At 33.5% G+C, this 24721-nt stretch overlaps 1 protein-coding gene across 1 annotated transcript in view; it reads right to left on the reverse strand.

Annotated features, from left to right (window-relative positions):
• LOC143233842 (uncharacterized) overlaps positions 1-19548 on the reverse strand; it is a 39858-nt gene extending 20310 nt beyond the window's left edge. Inside the window, exon 1 of the mRNA XM_076470607.1 lies at positions 19482-19548. The gene's annotated coding sequence lies outside the window, so the exon portion shown is untranslated. The remainder of the gene's footprint in view (positions 1-19481) is intronic.
• Positions 19549-24721: the final 5173 nt, after the last annotated feature.

Consider the following 24721-nt stretch of genomic DNA (forward strand, 5'->3'; position numbering starts at 1 on the left):
CAAAAATAATTAAAAAATTATTTTTGCATTGGAAAATTTCACCTAAAATATTTGCTTGAATTACACTTAAATTCCTAAAAATAAGTAATTGTTTAACAAAATCAAACACGCAATTTTTAACAAAACAATATAAAGTTTTTCCCAGGTGTCTTTATCTCGTTCAAAAGTAACTGTTAATTTTCTTAAACGTGTTAGAAAGATGGTTTCCAGGTGTATTATGTAGGAACAAAACGTTTTTAAAAACACTAAGTTAGTTATGCAAAATCTAATTTATTACAGAATAAAAACCGACAAATTATAATGTTATGTTGTATATTTACTGTGAAGCTGTAAGTTAACTTGTGTATTTCTGGAAACATGTAAAGATAGAAATATACTCTGAAGCTGTAATTCAACCTGTATATCACATGCTGTTAACAGGTATACATAAAAACTACTTTCAAGCTTGTTTCTTCAGGTTTTCAGTCAGAATTTGATAATTACTTAGATGTCCGATTTAATATGCATGAGCATTTAAAAACTGATATAATTTGAAATGATGCATTGTTTGTTTGTTTTGGAATTTCGCACAAAGCAACTCGAGGGCTATCTGTCCTAGCCGTCCCTAATTTAGCAGTGTAAGACTAGAGGGAAGGCAGCTAGTCATCACCACCCACCGTCAACTCTTGGGCTCCTCTTTTACCAACGAATAGTGGGATTGAACGTCACATTATAATGCCCCCACGGCTGGGAGGGCGAGCATGTTTGGCGCGACGCGGATGCGAACCCGCGACCCTCAGATTACGAGTCGCACACCTGAACGCGCTTGGCCATGCCGGGCCAAAATGATGCATTCAGAACCGAAAGTAAACACGAACAACTTTCATAATATTTTTATAATCGTAGTCACTTTATACCCTAGGACGAAGAAAATTTAGGCAAAACAGTAATATATATTAGATAAAGAAACATATCTGGAACAGAAATTTATGTCTGAGTTATGATTACAATGTGTAGTTTAATTTAAAACAGAAGAAAAAATTTATTCGGTGTCGAAAGAATTAAAGTATGTGTCACTTGAACAAAGAACGTATTTTATTTTATTGTAAAATAAAACGATGGAATGAACAGTAGCGATGAATTTTAATTGGTTTTACAAGATAATTTATTTTTTCATTAATAGTTTATAGTACTTGACAGTGATTATGAGTGGTTTGTCAATTGATAAAAAATAATAGGCTTGACAACGTTTGATCAATGTTAGAAAACAGTAAACTTGACAAGACAACCTTTGACCTTTGTTGTAGAACCATGGATTTAGCAATAATTTTTTAACTTTAGTAGAAAATAGTAGATTTGAGAAAAAATGTCATATAGTATAACAATGAATAACATCTTAATGGGGTATTCTTTCAACTAAGGTGTTCTAGATCCCGAGATTTATTGTCTCATAACTAATTGAGAGATATTTTGTATTGAGCGAAATGTTTAGTCAACAGTGGCTTCTACAAATAATGTACACTTGTTGCTATTATATAATATTCTTACTAAAAACGTATGTTTAAACCTGTACAAAGTGATGTGATTTAAGTTTTGTCAACCTTATTGTGAACACATGTCACTACGAAATGTCATAGAGTTTCTTATATTGTATAAATGTGGAACTGTGCGATGATGACAATAGAAAACTACACCAGTCATGAATAAACACAGTTTCTGCTATTTGTAAGCTAGTTAAAAAAGGACTAACAACAGTATATTATCACAAAATATATTATGAAAGTATATACAGACATAAGATAGATATAGAAATAGTGACTTCCTCAAAACGATAAACTATGTAAATGTTACTGAATTCAAACATAAGTTCATAATTAGCTCGAATAAATGTTGCGGTGTCATGTGATACCTTTCAAGTAATTCAATGCGCTTCGAATAAACTTCTATAAAAGTGGTTTTAGAAGCAGTCTTTAACTTGCAGAGGAGAGTCTATACAAAGTATGTCTGGGTCTAAAAGCTAAGAATGATTTCGCCATTCTTGCAGACCATTGATTAAATGGAAATTGCGACATTAGGTAATAGTGCATAATCACAGTATTGGATAGAGCGCCCTTAACAACACAAGGAAAAGTCACAAGGGTTAAATAAAGTTGCTTTTATTTGAAAATTGAATAGTTTAAAATGTTGCAATCCAAATAGAGACTACAGCGTTGTCTGTAAGAAAGATTCTAAAGGAGTAATTCATCCTATAGAGGTTTTTTTCGTATAACACCAGTACCAGGTGACAAGTGTAAGGTTGCAGTGTATCTCTTACTTATAAAACAAAACAGCTATTGATAACTCCATACAAACGTGTTTAAGTTAAAGTCCGACGCTGAGGAATAAGTCATACATTATTAACTACTTCTTGTCTTGTATAACATATATTATGATTCCAATTGGAAGTCGAATTTTGAACAAGATAACAACTGTATACGTATAGGCTTGGTGAATAAAATAAAATACTGTTTAGTTGTTAGATATTTTTGTTTTCTCTTAACAGTCTTTCAGCATCCACAAATTTCAGAAATTTAAAATAAATATAATAAATACTGGCCCGGCATGGCCAAGTGTGTTAAGGCGTTCGACTCGTAATCCGAGGGTCGCAGGTTCGAATCCCGGTCGCACCATACATGCTCGCCCTTTCAGCCGTGGGGGCGTTATAATGTGACGATCAATCCCACTATTCGTTGGTAAAAAGAGTAGCCCAAGAGTTGGCGGTGGGTGGTGATGACTAGCTGCCTTCCCTCTAGTCTTACACTACTAAATTAGGGACGGCTAGCACAGATAGCCCTCGAGTAGCTTTGTGCGAAATTCAAAACAAACAAACAATAATAAATACTATTAATTGGATACCTATAGTATTATAGTGCTTGACGTTCTTTTCTATAAACGCCGAACTAGGTTCAATAAGTATTTGATAGTTAAAAAAATAAAATTATATTTGAATAACTTGTAAATATATAGTAATAAAAACACTATATTGTATGGAGCTCAAAACACGTTCATTCTATTGATATTTTCTGGTTTTATTTTACATAATTTATTGAGGTAGCACAGTTTTCATACTTTAAATTACCTTTAATTATTAACTTTTTTAAATAACTTTAAATATTTTTTATGTGTAATAACCTCAGATTTATTACGATACGCAGACTTAGATAGTCATAAAAGTAATTAGATGTTGGTTAAAATCATATTTCGAGAAGATTCTATGAATCTATTAAAGGTTGCAGGAGAAGTATTCACAGGTACAATTTACATACACACTATGTATCCACCCACTTTACCCACCCTTTTACTAACCTTCTTCACGTTTACAAGAATTGTATATTGATTTCTTTAACCCATTTTCTGTTTTATGCAAATTAATCAAACAAAACGATAATGTGTTTCACATACAATCGAAATAACTGTTACGATCTATTTTAGTACTGTTTCCGAAGGGACAGCTTTAACCTTTACACCAAGAGACTTAAGCAATGTAGAGCACATATGGATTTTACCATCTTGTTGCACTAGGTTTATCACAAGAGAAAAATCAAGCAAGAAAATATTGGAACTAAAAATATCACAGTACGAGAGTCAAAATATCGATAATCGGTAATTATAATACTTTAGAATGTTATTGCTAGTTTAACATCTGGCATGCATCTTCTGAATAACGTATGACGTTAAGTAGTGAATAAAAAGTTGTTTTTGAGAATTATATCGAAAACTGAGCTAGCACTTTTTATGTAAGGGTGGCACACATGTCCGTATCAAAGCAATACAAAAGTTATATGGCTTTTATTCTCTACAATCCCTCAAGAGCTAGATAGGAAGAACTGCCTTGCATAGTTACTCTGTTACTTTTCAGCTATGGTTTTCCAAAACCGGTGAATAGCCAAACCATGATTTTTTTATTTTATTTCATCTTTCTTCAACAAGCTTAGCGCCTATGTAATTCTAGCAGTAGCTATAATTTTTATCATCATTTCATAGATTAAAACAATCTTCACGATCTTTGACTAACTGTTTTATAATTATACTATGAAAAATTCATTAAGCTTTAGAATACACGCACGCCATATTATAAAAAATTAAATAAGTAAGTATAATGAAAACTATATATGTAAAAACGGCTCGTTTGGGTTGAGAATGTTTTTTTTTTTTTATGTAGAGGAGCTAACAACGTTTCGACCTTCTTCGGTCATCGTCAGGTTCACAAAGAAAGAAAGAGGTAACTGACCGGAAGCTGACCACATGTTTGAAGGGGATTGTGTAACTGAGTGTAGAAATGTAGAGAGCGTGCATAGATGTTTGAGTATATATATATATATTTTAAAATTTTAATATAGGTATAAATTTGTTCCTTTGTATTGGTTTATTTTGGGCTTGAGTTGTTGTATAACTAATACTAAATAATTGTTAAATAATAAAAGGCTATGTGGGGCTGGCTACTAATTTCCGAAAAAGGAAACCAAACAAGATAGAGATAGAAGTGGACAAATCACATGATCCGGTTAAAGATCACATAGCAGACTAAGCCTTCTCGACTTTACATGATCTGCTATGTGATCATTAGCCGGATCAATTAATATGTCTACTTCCATCCATATCTTGTTTGATTTCTTTATTTAATTTATTAGCGTGAACTAAGTAGTTTTTTTATTTGGCGATAATTTTTTTCTCTAATATTTGTTTATGTAAGGATGAATGACGGAAATAAAATCAAGTATAAGGAGCATGTAAATAAGGTAAGTTTAAAATATTTCTGCTGTATTTTATAACAATATCCAGGTTATAGTTAACGAGAGTCTAAGTGTGAAACAGATTATCTCAGTATTTAGTAAATATTTTATTTATTTATTTATACATATTAAGTTTTTAAATATCTAAAATTTTTGGATTGATTTCATCACAAATGAAATTTTAATTACCCTGTGACAATAATGTACCCCGGCTGGTACAGTGGTAATTCTACGGGTTTAAAACGATAAAAGCAGGAGGTTTGATTTCCCTCGGTAGACTCAGCAGATAGCCCAATGTGGCTTTATTATAAGAAAAACACATACAAACACTGATAATAATTTCTTATTTTTCAAAAACCTTTCGAAAGTGAAATCCTAGGAGCATTAGGTATATCCTTTAATAAAATAAAAATATTCTATAGTTAAAATAATATAAGATCTCCCGTTGCTAATTTTAAGTCATTTTATTAAAGATCCAACATAGAGAAACTAAACCGTATCGGGTTTACTAAAAAGAAGGTAACATCAACTTACATGGTGTGCTGACAACATACGCAGCGATCAATCAATCAAAAGAAATCCAAGCGGTTTAAAAGTGACTTCAAACTTTCAATCATGTGAATATCTTTTTTTAGTTTTGAAGCCTGAAGTGCCTTTGTGATGTTGAGAACAAACGAACGAAAATTCACGGCTTTTTCTCCAACTAATATCAATAATCATATTTCCAACACACATTAACTTACGACCAGTAGGATATTATCAACGACTGCTTTTAGTTCAAGCTCAGAATGAAACGTACCATATATTTTCTTCTTGAGAAATTATTAGTTATAAGCTGTGACTGTGAGAATTCGGCTAACTGTAAATCGCACGTCATGTTAATGAACGTTTGCTAGAAACTTCTGCACGTGTTCACGTTTTGGCTCAAATGTTTTTCTCTCCCAAGAGTGGAAACTCAAAAACTGAAAAAACAACGATGATTGCGTAACATTTTCTTTGGAAGAAAAATAGACGTATTTTAAAGAAATTTGTCAAAACATAGTGTTCCTTCACGTAAACAGAACTTTAGCACACTACTTTCATTATATGATGAATATCAAAACAAAAACATTATCTAAGTATAAAAATGCCATTTAAGTTTATATTTCACACTCATTTATGATCAATAGAAAATTTCTATATAATTTTTTTTCTTTTTTCTAAATTTAATATCCTCGGTACGAACTCTTATAACGTTCAAAGTAGGATTTCAATACCCACATTGTTAGTTCATTTTGTAATTTTACGTTTAGCAACAAATAATCTAAATTTGAAAGAAATGGTGTTTTTTTTTGGCAGCTACTTGTATTTGAAAAATAATTATATATTTTTTGTTTTGGTATTAATTCAATAAATGTAAATAAATTGTTTAATGTGTCTTATATTTAAATTTGTCCAAGGACAAAATAAACTGAAATATATTATTTAAGAATACAATTTGAAAAGTTTACTTGCATTTAATATTTTCAGCAAGAAAAAATTGTCCTAATCATAAGTTGACTTTACTCATTTTTCACCATTCCTGTGTGTGTCTCTGTAATTACTTTTAGTAATGTACCATTTTTTACCATTCCTGTGTGTGTCTCTGTAATTACTTTTAGTAATGTACCATTTTTTACCATTCCTGTGTGTTTCTCTGTAATTACTTTTAGTAATGTACACACAGTTATTTTAATCTTAACTATTTTTTCAAATTTTCTAGGAAACAAACTTTAGATTTTTCTAATAATCACTGCAACATATAGATTGTTCCATAGCCCGACAGATTATAGAATATTTAATAACGCCAGCAGACTTTCCCATGGACCCAACATATAAAATTAAAATTGTTTGTACTTAAAGAGTACAAACTTTAAAGAGTGTTAAATTATAGTAGGAATAGACATACGTAATGTTACTGTGAATACAGTATGTTTACTGCAGATGTTGACAGGTCATATAAAATGTACCGGTGGTATCTAGAGAGTAGTAATATTAACACTGGGAGAATTAACTTGAACAATATACAACGTCATCTTCTCAGAACAGGTTTATTGTTACATTGGAAAAACAAATTATAAATGGTGACTAGTCTGTCTATGTTTACTAGAACCCCAGTAATAGTTTGAATTTTTTTTATTTTCTCAGATATCTCAATTCATTCTGAAAATCTCTACCCATAGGTTAAACGTTGCTACATATAAACCACTTAGAATCACAACACTCTACTTCGATGTTTCAAACTCTAGCAAAATAAAACGGTAATTCAGTATTGCTTGTAAATATACTTGTAGCAGTTATTCGGATTACGCATCGGGAAGAAAAATTAACTTCCAGAAAATTCTGTTTTATAAGCAGGTCCTCTTAAAATTGTATTTGATGTTCAAATACGCACGTTAACATGCTACTTTGGATAATTCTTTTCTTTTTTTGGTAATACCAAATTTTTTATTATTTCAGAAGTAGTTGAAAAGGTGTTAGTGGCACTAATTACAACTGAAAGCTAATAATACAAATATAAATAATGTAATACTTCCTATTGATCACATTTATGAATGTAAATAATATTGTGTATTAGTAGCCTCCAGCCTGTTGGTTGCTGTTGGGTTTTTTTTTTCCTTTCTATTGTGGCATGTGAGCATATGATGTAACTTATACCTTCTATAGTAATACAGAAGTTTTTAATTTTTTCGATTAGGTTTCTACATTATCATGACAGTAAGATGTGGAGCAGGAATAACTAATTAATCCTCTCTCTTTATCGTCTAGTAGCTAAGGTATGGTCTGTTTACTTGAAATGTTTCAATAGTACAGATAAGATCTAGTTTAAGGGTTAATACTGTGATATCTGTTCAGTGGCTGATTAATTTGCCACTAAAAGCCACATCCAACCAATGATTTGGAGAGATAAAGAAAACGAGGTGAACCTACAGAATGAATAAAATGAATTAATTAATTATCTGAACGTTTGAGTGCATTTTCTTCAGTTAGTCTCAGTGAGTTCTACCAAACAATTAGAAAAAAATATTTATATTCTGGAAGACAATGGGTTTTATTTTTTGATAGATCAATGGATTTTGATTTCTTTAATAGTCTGTCTAGTAAAAAAAGAATATAAAAGGTTGAAGATCATCTTAGCAAGACCAACTATTTTTTTTGTTTGCATGAATACACTTATTTGCTTTCTTCTATTTGTCGTTAATAAAACTTTTGTCTCTTGTTATAAAATTTCTCCAGTCCTTTCTATCATTCGCAAACAAGATCTCAGTTGAAATTATCAATTAAAGAACATTACCATTATTTCTTTTATAAATCTGCTAATCACAACTTAACTTATACTTGTAGGAAAAAGAAAAAAATAAGGAAAAATTTGGTACTATGCCAAACAGAACTTCTTGTGGAGTTTTGTAACCAATAATGTGTATACTAACCGTCACTTAACCTCTCAAGCTTAAGAGTTGTAAGGAATGATTTGCGGGAGAGAAACATTATTTTCCGAATGTATAAGTACTCGCAATTAAAAAAGAGAAATCCATGAGTGGTAGAGATAATCTCTCAAAAGAAGAGTAGTGTCTAGAAAAATTTATTTCCTGGATATAAAACTTTTTCCAATGCAGCAGAGGTCCACGACGTCAATTAAACTGCAAATGCTGACTCAAGGAGGCTTGCTTACTTCTGGAGAACTCAATCCAATCAAATATCCAGTGCCCCTGAGGTGGACGTTTGTAAGAGGAAAATATAAACCACTGCAGTCTGTTGGAAGGGTTTGATGTTGAGAAGGTAAAAAAGTTAACCTAAATTACCCAGACTGCGTAGGTCCCAAAGAGTTTTGAACCTTATTGTATTACCCATTGGAGCTATTTATGTTACTTTAACAATAGCAGATGAGCTGTCAATCAGACTAAATTAGAGCAGCTTGGTGTGCGTGTGTCTGTGATATGGAAGGGACTATGAAGTAGAGCATGCTGGTCAAATGACACCCGAATAACACCTGCCTAATGAGTCTCCAGAATTCTTATGTTTTTCGTACCCGTGGAGACACATCTGACCAACAACTTTTAATCACTCTTGTAACTGAATTTTACAAGTTCTAATTGACCCATTTACTTGGTTCAACTATTAAATATCAACGAGGAGGGGTTACCAAGTTAATGTTCGCCATTAACTACTCTATGGACGAATAAGCATTGTTTTGTCATTGCATCTGACTTAGGAAAATTTATGGATTTGATGAACGGGTTCGTAGTGAAGTACTCAAGGGCCTAACGGTCCAAAACGACTGGTGATGGTCTGAATGCTGCTGAAAAATCTGCAAGAGATCCTAGCACATAACTAAAACATTAGTGCTGACTCATCTGGAGAAGCCAAGCATCCAAGTGGCACAGCAGTAGGACTTTTTCCTCTTATTGATGCTATCCATGGAGGTGAAAATGGAAAAGCAGAGAAAGAAGCCTGAGGATTTTCCCACGATGGGTTGTAGTGTGACAACTTGATGATACTAGTGCATGTAGTTACATAGAGAAAACAATACATCTAGAAAGTTGAGAAAATCTTTTGATACCAGGTGTGTAATATAGAACATTCAATTCTCAAGAAGGAGAAGGGGGGGTTGAGCTACAGCAAAAAAGCAACTTTTACAGAGTCTCTGGCTAATATAATAGCAATGTAGACAAGCCAGAGGGCTCGCCCAATGGTTCTTGCTATGAAGTTGGTGGCATCCGTATTATTAGGGGCCCGGCATGGCCAGGTGGGTTAAGGCGTTTGACTGTTAATCTGAGGGTCATGGGTTCGAACCCCGGTCTCACCAAATATACTCGCTCTTTCTAGCCGTCGGGGCGTTATAATATGACGGTCAATTCCACTATTCGTTAGTAAAAGAGTAGCCCAAGAGTTGGCGGTGGGTGGTGATGACTAGCTGCCTTTCCTCTAGTCTTACACTGCTAAATTAGGGACGGCTAGCACAGATAGCCCTCGAGTAGCTTTGTGCGAAATTCAGAAACAAACAAACAAACCGTATTATCAGCAAGTCTTGCAGAGAGAGCTTGGAGGACCTACACTGCCAAGACTTCTGAAGCATCACTGACGAAGAAGTTACGAGCTTTCCTCCAGAAAATATTGAAAGCGAAACTTCATACCAGGCCACCAAAGTGATTACAAACGTTAGAGCAGATTTTAGTGTTTAAACAGTGTAAAGAGATAGCAGCTGAATGGATATAGGCCTCGGTCCTTCTAAAACCAGAAGGAAACGAGACTGAAGCGAAAGGCTTCTCCTCCATTAAAATATGAGGATGAGACCTGTCACCTGTGAGACAGATCAGCCAAAATTAACAGAAACATGCTATTTCATACATTCCAGCATGTAAGAATGCTTGAGGGTTTTGTTTTTGGTTTGGTATATATAATTCTGAAAAGTGTTCTGTTTTGTGTATTAATTTGCTTTAAAATTATATTACTTTTTTACATTTCATTTTATGGTCATGACGGTAACATGTGGTCCAGAATGAGTTAAATTTATAGTATTCAAGTTACTCTCCTATCCTTATGGTCTTTTGACTCATGTGTCACTTGTACTCGGGGTATTATAGTATAGTACAAATAGGATCAGTTTTCAGAATTAACCTTGTGATATCCGTTTTCTGGATTATGGTGACGTCGCTAAAACCTGCAGCCAACCAACAAGGCTGTAGACTGAATAAAGACAATGAGGTTATCTTAAGTTTAAACGCACTTGTCTTAAGTTAGTCAACAAATAGTCTGCAAGACAATCGAAAGGAAAATATCTGGTTATGGAAGACAATTGTGTTTAGTTTTTTAGCAGTCGATCTTGCGGAAGAGAAAGCTAAGAAGCTAAAGATCATCCTAAAAGGATAAATTGTCTTGTTCTCCTGAAGAAATTTTACAGAAAACTTGCTCCACGGTTTTAATGATTATGAAAAGATATTTTGCATTATGTGATAAATATTATAATAAAAAACTCGTACCGTTGCAATCTCGTTGTTCTTACAATAGAAGATTTCCGTCGACCATTGAAATCGTTGTTCTTCCAGAAGTCTGTTACAAATTATCAGTCGTTGTTGTTTTACAAAAGGGTTCCTACAAATTACTGATATCGTATTTTACGGCAGAATGTGCTACAAATTATGGATATTATTGCTGTTACGCCAGAAAGTGCCTGTAATTATTGATATCGTCGTGGTTACACCATAAGATTCCAAATAAATTATCGATATATTTGTTGTTGCACGAGAACGCTCCTACTAATTATCGATGTTGATGCTATAAATCTAGAAGATCTTAATAAAAGTCAGTATCGTTGTTTTTGTAATAGAAAATTTCTATTGATTATCAATAGTGTTGTTGTTTTTATAAAATAAGGTTATTGTACAACAGAGTTTATTGTTATTATCACCGTTATAATAAACGGTTCCTATCTCTTGTCAATACCATTGTTTTTAAAATACCCAGAGGTTAATTTTGTGTTCTACATCGTAACGCAGACAGATATATAGTTATACGGAGGCAGGTTTCGAAGAATTGCAAATTTTGTTGACTATTGGTAATATTTATTATTATTACACCAAGAAACGTGGGACAAAATTAGTAATAATTCATGGAATTACACTAAGAAGTTCGTGATAATTAGAAACATTCTTCATTACTGCGCCAAGAAGTTTGTGAGAGTAAGTAACAATCCTAAACACAAAAACGAGGAAAATAGAGATTTTTGTATGTCTTAGAAATATTGCACTTATTATTATCATGATTTCGCCAGTAAAGGCTTCTTCTGGTTCTCAAGCAATATTTTTTTCTTAATAAATGAGGTTTATTTTTCGTGAAGTCAAATCTCGAAAGGCTTACTACTTTTGTAGAAAACACTGAATAATATTTTATTTGTGTATTTGAACTGTTTACTTATAGTATCCACTTTCGTTTCTCATTCCAGTAAGTACTGCATATCAACTGACTTCAAATATTATGTAAGTCTCTGTCTAATAGATCAAATTCCACTTAATGAAGTTAAAAACACAATTCACTGTGAACCGTCTCTGCCTTGAGGTGTGCACTTACATTGTCCCGAACACACTAACACTTCTCGATCTCTTCTTTAAACCAGGTTATTTTTGCTAATTCCAGTGCTTTCTTGGGTGAACTTGAACTGTTTTGTTATTCAGTTTGATGTATTGACATTCCACCCTATATTCTTTTAACTGAACCAAAGTTGAGATGCTGAGCACTGCATTGGTTTCAGTCTTCTACATAAGACGGTTAATGTTGCTGTACTACTTTATTTTATATAATTGAAACTATCGCTACATGTGGAATTTTCATAATCACATAATTAGGTAAAACGAATACAACTGCTTGTTTCGCGATTATTTCATTTATTACGACCATGGTTTTGCTAGTAAATGCATAGTCAAGAATTGACAGTTTCAAGTATTTATTTTATAATCCTTATTAATTTTACTTTATTATACTTTATTATACTAAAAAGCTCTTGATATTTATTAATGCTCTCTAAAAAGCTAATAATCATCCTAATAGGACAAAATATTTTGTTCTCCTGAAGAAATATTACAGAAAAAGGTGCTCCATGGTTTTAAGGAGCACACCGTTAGGTCTGTTAGTTTACAACGTTAAAAACCGGTTTTAGGTATCTGCGGTGGGCAGATAAGAGATAGCCCATTGTATAACTTTGTGCTTAACTATAAAGAAAACGTTTTTTTCAAAGCAAGACTTTTCCGACATTAACTAAAGGTTTATTTATTTCACCATGACTTTGATAATAATCACTTTTTTCTTTTGACACAACAATTTGTAAGAAAGCATTGATGTTATTTTTATACTTGGCGTAACATTCAGACACATTGAAATCTGCCAGATAGTTGCAAGTATCTATAAAATGAAAATTCAGGTAATGGTATAAGACAAAGACGAATACAAAAAATCCTTTCTCTTTTTCTGAACCTAAAATCGGACATTACTTAAGGGATGACCTGATATAAGCTAGCTTCACCCGAGTTTGAAATGGGGTTGGGTATTAAAACTTTTATTAAAATAAAGTAGAGAACAACGTTTCGACCTTCTTAGGTCATCTTTAGGAATAAACTTTCTTCAAGTGGGTTTGTCGTTATCATGAAATTGGTTTACTTGGATCTTAATTGTTTTCTAACCTCTAGGTACCTTGATTTACAACGTCGAAGAAACTTTATTCCTGTTCTCAAATTTGTAGTTTGTTTGTTTGTTTGTTTTGAATTTCGCGCGAAGCTACCCGAGGGCTATCTGCGCTAGCCATTCCTAATTTAGCAGTGTAAGACTAGAGGGAAGGCAGCTAGTGATCACCACCCACCGCCAACTCTTGGGCTACTCTTTTACCAACGAATAGTGGGATTTACCGTCACATTATAACACTCCAATGGCAGAAAGGGCAAGCATGTTTGATGCTATCGGGATTCGAACCGCGACCATCGGATTACGAGTTGAACGCCTTAACAGGCTTGGCCATGCTGGACCAGTTTGATTTGAATTAAGCACAAATTTACACAATGGATTACCTGTGCTCCGCCCACCAGGAGTATCGAAACCCGGTTTCTAGTGGTGTAAATAGGCATTCGGGTTTATAGTTTAGTTCGTTTGTTTTATTTTATGACAATAGATAAAATGTTTAATATGTTTCGTAATAGCGAGTTAGGTAGCAGTGTTACAATGAACAAATTCAATAACAAGGAGAAGAATAAATTTAAAACATGCCTATTATTAATTGACGGTGAACGTAAAACTGTCGTCTGAGAAAAGTGTTACATATGCATTTAAATAAGAAAGATATTAAAGTAATTACATAGTTGTATAACAATTATATCAGCTTATCTTTGTGAAAGATATATAAAAGTAGAAAAGTATTTAACTCCTCTTCACCGAATTAAAAAAAAAAGTCAGACGAAAATTAACCATATTTGTTTAGTTGATCTAGCTAATGCCATTTAAATGATCAATCCTAAATGAAAATGAAGCTAATTAACAGTTAATAAAACACCTATTTTACTTAAATTTCAATGGCAAAAATGATTAGGGCTAAGTTTTGAGTGCTTTCGTTGTAATCGATCCCCATGTGGGTAAATTTACGACGCCAAAATCCAGAGTTCAATTATTGGGGGTAGACAAAGCGCAGATAGCTCATTGTGTACTTGGTACTAAAAAACGTCAATAGCGAAGCCGCAATCTTTGTATCATAACTAAGTATTAAGTGATTTTAACGATTTATTTGATCTGTTGTTGTTTAAACTAACTTTCTCTCTTCAGTACTTCTTCCGAATTTCTGCTTTCTTTTAGGTATTTTTTCTTTCCTTGCCTGTTTTATTCATATTTCTACACTTTGCACTGACATGATTTTCTTATATATCTTTTTATGTTTATCTTTTTATTTATTTATTATTTTTCATCTTGTTTACTTCTTACACACTTATTTGAAACCCATTGCACTTTTCTCGCTGTTTTCTTTTTGTTGCTGTACAAGTGTTACAGGTAGTGTATCATCCTGTGTAGATTCTTGTTTGTTTGCGTTAGTTGATTAATGATACGTTCAATATACCTGTCAAATATGTTGCGTCAAAAACATGTATATTTCATCATACTCTCGAGTTTATTCTGTATACTCAAATAACAAATAGTTTCACCCTACCCACCACCAAAAGATTTTAGTTTTAAAATAAATACAATATAAAAAGCAGCCTAATTTTACGCTAATCTATTAAAATTATTGAAAACTATCTTTTTTATCACAGAAAATGCTAATGTAATCTAAAAGCCACTATCGTTTTGTTTTTCTTTAGGCACCGGTCACAAAATCGGACCTCGATCTTTGAGATGGGCAGGACTTTATGCTTAAGAACAAGGACACTTTTAAAAGCTAACATCATGGAAAAGTTTCATAAATATTACAGGGATTTGTTTTTCTTTGAACTAATCTAACGTTGCAACTTCATATATTTTCCAAACAAATATGCAAAACTTCATGTTAAAAACTTAATTTTTAAATAAAACAACGATGTTTTGTATACAATTCTTTGGTTCATACACGTTACTCCTCCCCACACGAAAACAAAAACAAACACATTTAGTAATATTCATATATTTAAGTATTCACTTCTCTATAATTATCAAAATCAAAATGGTATTTCAGGAATCATTAGTAAAAACGCCAATATGCATTTTTATATTAGCTAATTTCTATTGAAAGAAAATCTAATCAAAGAGACCATTAATATGAATATCACATATGATATCAAACAAGTATGGTATTTCTAAATATTCATCTCCTATGCCTACCAAAAGAGACATGTAAACTTACGATTAACCTCTTATTATTCATTTTTAATATTTGAAGCTAATTGGGTTCCAAAAGAGTTATGATGATACACATTGACCATCTGTTGTGTAAGCTAGTGTATTTGTTTGATTTTTTGTTTTTGAATTTCGCACAAAGCTACTCGAGTGCTATCTGTGTTAGCCATCTCTAACAAGATAGTTAACAAATTCATTTGTTTGTGAATTTCGCACAAAGCTACTCGAGTGCTATCTGTGTTAATCATCCCTAATTTAGCAGTGTAAGACTAGAAGGAAGGCAGCTAGTCATCACCACCCACCGCCAACTCTTGGGCTACTCTTTTACCAACGAATAGTGGGATTGACCATAAAATTATAATGCCCCCACGGCTGAAAGGGCGAGCATGTTTGGCGCGACGGGGATGCGACCCTCATATTACGAGTCGTACGCCTTAACACGCTTGGCCATGCCGGGCCTAAGCTAGTGTAAGATGACAACTAAGATATACAGCATATAAGTCTACTGTTTTGAAGTTTGTGATGATGGCCTGTGTTATACTGTGTTTGAGAATATTTGAACAAAAAATAAAAAGGTTTTAGTTTCTACAAACGAAGTTGAAGCATCGCATAAGACTTTGAAGTATCCTATTATTATTATGGTGACGAAAAATGAAAGTAAAAAAAACATAAGAACTTCTTCTTTGCATCTAGAGGAAGAAAACTATAAACGAAAACAAAAGGAAATATTGGCAAGTAACAAAACGAATACAATCTTTCAATTGCATAGTGAGTAATATGTATTAAACCAAAACAGATTTTTGTGTTCATGCAAACATTAATGACGTTTCGCCAAAATGGAACACAATATTTGGAGATAATAAAGATTAACTTCAAACAACATTAGAAGAAAGATTTAAAACAAACAAATCTATCATACATAACGATGTTAGGAGAAAAATAATAAAATAATAAACAAGTTTAAAAGATTTTGATAATAATTTAGCAGAAATCAAGCACAGCCGTGATTTTTTCTGTAATTCTGTGTTCTATTATGAAGTCAAAGTTGTAATGACTTCTGTAATCATATTATTTACGGTATAGCTAAATAAATACAACACATATTTCTGATGGTAACCAGTAACACAATAAAATCAAATTAGTAATGGATTAAATAACTTCTGTAAATGCTTCAAAGATAACGACGTTAAAACAAGGGCAGTGAGTACTCTACCTGTAACATAACGACGTTAAAACAAGGGCAGTGAGTACTCTACCTGTAACATAACGACGTTAAAACGAGGACAGTGAGTACTCTACCTGTAACATAATGACGTTAAAACAAGGGCAGTGAGTACTCTACCTGTAACATAACGACGTTAAAACAAGGGCAGTGAGTACTCTACCTGTAACATAACGACGTTAAAACTAGGACAGTGAGTACTCTACCTGTAACATAACGACGTTAAAACAAGGGCAGTGAGTACTCTACCTGTAACATAACGACGTTAAAACTAGGACAGTGAGTACTCTACCTGTAACATAACGACGTTAAAACAAGGGCAGTGAGTACTCTACCTGTAACATAACGACGTTAAAACAAGGACAGTGAGTACTCTACCTGTAACATAACGACGTTAAAACAAGGGCAGTGAGTACTCTACCTGTAACATAACGACGTTAAAACTAGGACAGTGAGTACTCTATCTGTAACATAACGACGTTAAAACAAGGGCAGTGAGTACTCTACCTGTAACATAACGACGTTAAAACAAGGGCAGTGAGTACTCTACCTGTAACATAACGACGTTAAAACTAGGACAGTGAGTACTCTACCTGTAACATAACGACGTTAAAACAAGGGCAGTGAGTACTCTACCTGTAACATAACGACGTTAAAACAAGGGCAGTGAGTACTCTACCTGTAACATAACGACGTTAAAACTAGGGCAGTGAGTACTCTACCTGTAACATAACGACGTTAAAACAAGGGCAGTGAGTACTCTACCTGTAACATAACGACGTTAAAACAAGGGCAGTGAGTACTCTACCCTGTAACATAACGACGTTAAAACAAGGGCAGTGAGTACTCTACCTGTAACATAACGACGTTAAAACTAGGACAGTGAGTACTCTACCTGTAACATAACGACGTTAAAAGAAGGGCAGTGAGTACTCTACCTGTAACATAACGACGTTAAAACTAGGGCAGTGAGTACTCTACCTGTAACATAACGACGTTAAAACTAGGGCAGTGAGTACTCTACCTGTAACATAACGACGTTAAAACTAGGGCAGTGAGTACTCTACCTGTAACATAACGACGTTAAAACAAGGGCAGTGAGTACTCTACCTGTAACATAACGACGTTAAAACTAGGGCAGTGAGTACTCTACCTGTAACATAACGACGTTAAAACTAGGGCAGTGAGTACTCTACCTGTAACATAACGACGTTAAAACAAGGGCAGTGAGTACTCTACCTGTAACACAACGACGTTAAAACTAGGGCAGTGAGTACTCTACCTGTAACATAACGACGTTAAAACAAGGGCAGTGAGTACTCTACCTGTAACATAACGACGTTAAAACTAGGGCTGTGAGTACTCTACCTGTAACACAACGACGTTAAAACTAGGGCAGTGAGTACTCTACCTGTAACACAACGACGTTAAAACTAGGGCAGTGAGTACTCTACCTGTAACATAACGACGTTAAAACAAGGGCAGTGAGTACTCTACCTGTAACATAACGACGTTAAAACTAGGGCAGTGAGTACTCTACCTGTAACACAACGACGTTAAAACTAGGGCAGTGAGTACTCTACCTGTAACATAACGACGTTAAAACTAGGGCAGTGAGTACTCTACCTGTAACATAACGACGTTAAAACAAGGGCAGTGAGTACTCTACCTGTAACATAACGACGTTAAAACTAGGGCAGTGAGTACTCTACCTGTAACATAACGACGTTAAAACTAGGGCAGTGAGTACTCTACCTGTAACATAACGACGTTAAAACTAGGGCAGTGAGTACTCTACCTGTAACACAACGACGTTAAAACTAGGGCAGTGAGTATTCTACCTGTAACATAACGACGTTAAAACAAGGGCAGTGAGTACTCTACCTGTAACATAACGACGTTAAAACTAGGGCAGTGAGTACTCTACCTGTAACATCTCTACTCAATATTTCTCACGTCCATTGAAACACAAACATCCCCGGACATTCCCGAGTTATTAAACAGAAAAATCACTGCAAGTGAGCTCAAAACGAATATTAAAACTCAAAAATGCAAGGACAAACCTATAACTACGTTTTCTTAACATTATGAGTCTGTCATTTCTTTAAGGCTGTTACTTGGAATCATGGAATAAAGCCACTATCACATTTATTCATAAATCTACTTAAAATAGTTCTAATCCGCACAGCTTGAAACCAATCTGTTTATTAAGCTGCTTTTGTAAATTACTCGAGTGCATAATAACAAACAGGCTAGTCCTATTATGAGAACCACAACCTAATACCAAACATCCAATACTTCTCTTGTAAAGGTAACCAAACCATAGACCATTTAACTAGAATAACTGAATCTCTTTACAAACATTCAATAATAACAAAGCTACGCTAGCTGTAGTTTTAGATGTCAAAATAACCTTCATTGATAACAATGTCATTAGATACCCTCTTCACTATCAGAAAGTAAGTAACACAATTCTTTAATATATATAAAAGTTAAAAACACCACCTTTGAATCGTTTAACATTACTGTTGGAGTCCCCCAAGGCTTTGTCCTATCACCATTCCTTTATATTCTTTTATTTTTTAAAAAACATTCCATTTTCGAATCTAACATATACATGCTTTTCACGAAACTCTTCATAGAGTATAAACATATCTTTACACAGTAGTAGATTGGTGTAATGATTGTAGGGCAATACTCAGCCCATTTAAAACAGCGAAAATTATATCTCGATATAGCCTTAATAAACATTTCGAAAACTTAAAAAAGGTTAACCAAAATTAAACAATAAGTAAATAAAATTATACCCCTTAGCCAAATTGGTAAGCATAACCTGCGACAGCCGCATTGCATGAGCTGAACATTTCAAAAAACGTTCACAAATTCATAAGTAATGGAATCAATAAACTAAACTTAATGGCTAAACGAACGATTGGTAATCAGAAGATTATTATGAGGTATGTCTGTAAAAAAAAAAAGAATATTCTTCCAAACACTAAGAATGTCGTTTTCATTTTGTTTAAAATTTCAGAATTGTCATTTACCTATATTCCGTGAGATTTTTATCATAAAATAAATTCATTTATAACTCTTAGTAACGACTAAAGCAAATTAAGGAAATTCTGTCTACATCTGTAGTTCTTGCTTACCTGATAGAAAGATGGTGTGAAACTTGATAACAAACAAGCGGCCAGTCCGTAGTACAATGAAGTTCTTGGCTACACTTTCTCAGAGTTTTATATACAGTTCGCACCCACGTACTCATAAGCTCACGCCATCTGGTAACGTTTGGAACCTAGGCGTTGGTTTCAAGAAGTGCGCAGAGAGTAAGACTGATAGGTGGTAGTTGTCCATATGGTTACTTATTTGCAACTTTCAACATCAAATGTTGCATTTATTGAACTTGAGTTTCCTATTTTCAAATGTTTTGTATCACACAATTTGTTATGTATATAAATATATACACATATAGAGAGAGATACATGTATGTATATGTGTATTTGTGTGTGTGTGTGTGTGTACTTTAGGTTTACTTTTATTTTTCTTACCTGATCATGAGTATAAATACATACACATCACAGGATCATCAGTGATATGAAATTTCGTCCTTTTTTGCTTCTGGTTATACGTTCCTCATCAAAAGTTATGGGTGCTTATAACTCATATCTTCTAGATCGTTATATGTTGATGGGAAATACTGCTCCTACTTTTTTAATTTCACAAGCTAGTAAAATGTAGTCCAGCATATTACTGTGTGTGCGTGTTTTTTCTTTCAGCAAAGTCACATTGGGCTATCTGCTGTGTTCTCCGAGGAAAATCAAACCCCTGATTTTAGCGTTGTAAATCCGTAGACTTACCACTGTACTAGCGGGACACCATATTATTGTGAATAGTTTGTTTCGCAGCATCAGCAAATAATGTTTCTTTTCTTTATAGTGTAGAGTTATTAAAAAACCTATTAATTTATGAACAAAGTAAAAGCTGGATTTCAAATGTACAACACACCACGATTTAAACAGCTGTTCATAAAAAGGGCTAATAGAACTGTCTCTTATAGAGTCCAAAGACCTCAGTGTTTTGATCATTATTATACAGTTTTATTCGACATAATAATAGATTCTGAATAACAAGCTTCTGTAAAGGACATAGCGATGAACATTAGAGTACTCGTCTTGATGAAACTTTCCACGGACACTTCGGCTTCCAAGACCAAGTTTAAGCAGACTTCGAAGTGGCATCAAGGGGAATTGAAGTGTGGCTGAATGGGATTGCTGAGAATCCCCCTCGGCCATTATTTCGATTGTGAACTAGTGTGTTTTGAACGCCATGTACCATAGCTGGTACACTCTCTTTCGGTACTGCAGATGAGAGCTGGGTACGGTGTCGAAGGCTGTCGAAAATGTCATTAGTTCGTAATTTAAAAATATGCTTCGTGTATCTCAATAAAAATCGACGATGCATCCTAACAAACGTACATGTTATGTATATTGATACACCCCAATACATTGTACTTTAGATATAGTTTGATTAATCCGATGTTATGAAATATTGTCGGCACATCAAACGCAAACTAACGTGGCAGGGGTTTAGTTTAGAGAGAGAGGAATCGTAAGAATTCTCTCTCCAACTGGGGTGTTCAGGAACGTTGTGGTTCCTCTTCGTCCCCTTTCGTGAAAGGTTATTAGGTTTAGTTTTATTTATTTATTTATTAAATAATTTTTTACTCTTTTTTGGGTGAAGGAGGTCATTCTTAATATTATCCTAGACCGAGGCAAAGGCAGCACCGGAGAGAACGGCCAGGTCCCGTCCCGAAAGGCAGAAGTCAAAGTAAATATGAACATGAAATCAAACGACCCGACTCAGGGTCTGGCAATAAAGTTGCCTGTGCTGGGATCTAAAAATCCAATGCCTAAGTTTTTGCTGTGGGGGGAAACGGGAGTGCCCCAAGAAAACCCACTTTCACAGGACAGGCACCGAAAGTTTTGCCTGTCCTGTGCCCGATATCTGAAAAAGAGGATACATATTATTAACTTGGGTTTAATTCTTTAGATACTTTGTTGTGTAATTTGTGATTCTTGAAATATGTTGTAAGGTGAAATGTATTTTGTTGGTGCACTAGTTAATTTGTATAGTGATGCCGTTAGTTTGTTTCTGTTTTCTGCTTTTAGATAATATTTGTGTGATATTTCCGTTAGTCTATTTCTTAGTGTTGGTAAGTTACTGATTTGATGTATATAATTTACTGGCGTGAATGACGGTAGACTGAATGCAGATCTTAGTATTCTGTTCTGTTGAACTTGGATTTTCTGGAGTGTGTTATTTGACATATTGTATGTTACTTGACATCCGTACTCTATTAGTGGACGGATGTAAGCCTTGTATATTTGGATAATGGTGTTTGGTGAACATTTCGATTGTCTACTGGTTAGAGTCATTAGGTGTGAAATCCGTTTTCTAATTGATGAGTGTATATTGTTAACATGTTTTTTCCATGTTAGTTTTGTGTCGAAAGTGATGTCAAGGAATGTGATGTTTTTGCTCATGTTAATGGTCGTATTTCCGAGTGATAAATTTATTTTTTCTAGATTTTTGGAAATTTTTATTTTAGATTTCTATATTTTTATTTATTTATTCAAACGTTTGTTTTGGAATTTCGCAAAAAGCTACTCGAGGGCTATCTGTGCTAGCCGTCCCTAATTTAGCAGGACTTGCACTGTTGTCTATTGGCACAAATTTTTGCTTGCCACTAGCCTTGACCTCCAATTTACCCTCATGTATGGTAACACGAGATAACTTAACACTAACAAATAATTATCTTTTTGAATCAATTTTGAGTAATATATTTTAGAAAAATTGGAGTTCCTGTAAGAGGATCATTCTTCCAGTAAACAGCCAACACGTTTTTTACGTGGTATGAGCATGACCAGAGTAAGAAAAAGTGTTTGTCGGCACATTTATCATATGTATATATATATAGAGAGAGACATATGTAATTTAAGGGTAACACGAGAGCTATTCTCCCATCTAGGATATTACATCCATTATATTAAACTATATACTAAAAGTAAAACACTCCATGCCAACCCTTATGACTCAAATGTTTAAAATTCCTTGAATGAGCTCTATTTGCAACAATCTCGAAAGAACATTAACAAATGTTTTACTTTATCATTGTAGGTTTTTATTTTTATTGGAAGTGGTAAAATATACTCTCAATAAAAGAAAGTGTGGAAGTACCAACGATCGACCCCGGAACCTTTAACATGTGGAGCATCCAGCAACAAATTAACATGTTAAAACATTCTTCCTTGATTTAGTGATAGGAAGATGACTCTTTACGTTACTTGGTCTCAATGAAGAAAAGTTATATTTTACATTATCTTTCTTCTATAGACAGTGAATAATATCGTATTTTGAAAGTTTTTGTATGTTACAATGTCTATAACAAAAATATTTCAATTGTAAAAAATACTTTGGAAAGTAATCGTGTGTTTGTTTGTTGCTGTTTCTTCCAAAAGTTTTTTTTTCTACTCAAGCTTGAAGAACACCAGTTTAAAAGTAAGGCATTCATAATGATAGAAGAGAATAAACCATCTTCACATTTCTTTTGGTATTTTTACTACATCATGTATGAGACTACTCTTGCAATGATTCGTTGTTCGTTTAAGCATAAAGCTACAACATGGGCTACCTACGATGTGCCACGTAATGAGGGAACAAGAAATTTTAGCGTTTCACGCCTTCGAGAATACTGTTGAGCTTGTGATGGACTTAGTAAGAAACTGAATAACAAACTAGAATATAATCTTATAAACTTCACTTTAAAAATGTATAACATTAATCTGATCATTTAAAATTTGTCTAGTCTTAATATTTGTCATTCATGTAAATAAAAGTGTGTAATCACTGCTACATCTAAACTGAATTATTCTTTGCGGGACAATTAGCACATTTTGTTTAGCGCATACACTCCTCATCTATTGAAGTCACACTTTCGTTACTGTTGACTACTTATATAAATGAGTAAATATGTGATATTAGCAGACCAAGATCCTGACCACTAGTAATAATAACCTCAATATTAATGCTGGCTGATAACCAACAAGACGTTTAGAGAGTAAAAGCAAATGTTTCGAAAATAACTACAAATGATAGAGCAGGAATCATAGTTTTATTCTCTATCATTTTATAGTTATTTTAGATAAGAAAAGGCAAGGGATAGATAATTTTCTTATTTTCATTAATCATGTAAAATCAAGTTAACTATTCAGAGAGGTCAACTTCCAAAAATTTGATACAAGAAAAATATGGCAATTTCAAAATACAGGTCAAAATTAGAGTATTATGGACCGTAAAATGTATAAATTAGTGTTTGAATATTTAATGTTAACCAAAAACAAGTCATAGAAAGACTGCCATACGCCCTCTTCCTTCTATCTTCTCTGAAAAATTTAGAAGTTAAAATTTATCACACTGAAATTTGACCTTAAGACGCTTTAAACACAATAATCGCAAAAGCTACACACAAAACCTTTTAACCTAATCAAAATACAGTTATGCAAAACCATATTTACACCCAACAAATACAAATTGACCTAGAATACTAGAAATAACCAGCCATAATAGAAGTCAAAATTCCAAAATTATTACTTTACAGCATACAATACACAAATAAAACTTAGAACGTTAAGCAACTGACAATAAGAATGTCGCAGCATTTAGCTCAGTGTGATATACATTAACTAAACAATGCTTTTTAAAGACGGCAAAAAGAAAACACATTAAACCGAGTGAAATAAATAAGATTCCAGCAAAATAGAGATGTAGCAATTAATAGATAATCACTTGAACATGTTGGTATGAACTAGAATACAAAAGAACATTTTGCATGCACAAAATACAAATATAAATTGTGAACAATAAAGCAGAAACATGCATCAAGAAGATAGAGAAATTAATTCATATCATGAAAATTAAATACATTTTAAAACACGAAACACATGTTACGATAATAATAAAACAGTTTACAAGAATGTTATACGACAGTGACAATGACGACTTGAAAAGCTGACGTTCTGATATATATCCTGGCTTTACAAACACAAATTCAATCCCGGTTGATCTCTTTGTGAACCCTATTGACACAACTAAGGTGCAAATATCTTCTCCGCTCCACAAGTTCCGGCATTGTTATCTGTAATACACACTCTAACTAATTAGTTCACAGCTACAGCTCCATTAAACCCACTGTCCCTTGTTCATGTCAAAATGTGATAAAGTACAATAATGTAATGTAATGTAATGTAATGTTGCTCAAACACTAGAGGCCTCAACTTACAAAACATGAAACATATGTCAAACTAATACCACTGAACTGATGATAAACAAA

Source organism: Tachypleus tridentatus, chromosome 12 (genome assembly GCF_004210375.1).
Source record: "Tachypleus tridentatus isolate NWPU-2018 chromosome 12, ASM421037v1, whole genome shotgun sequence".
Taxonomy (NCBI): domain Eukaryota; kingdom Metazoa; phylum Arthropoda; class Merostomata; order Xiphosura; family Limulidae; genus Tachypleus; species Tachypleus tridentatus.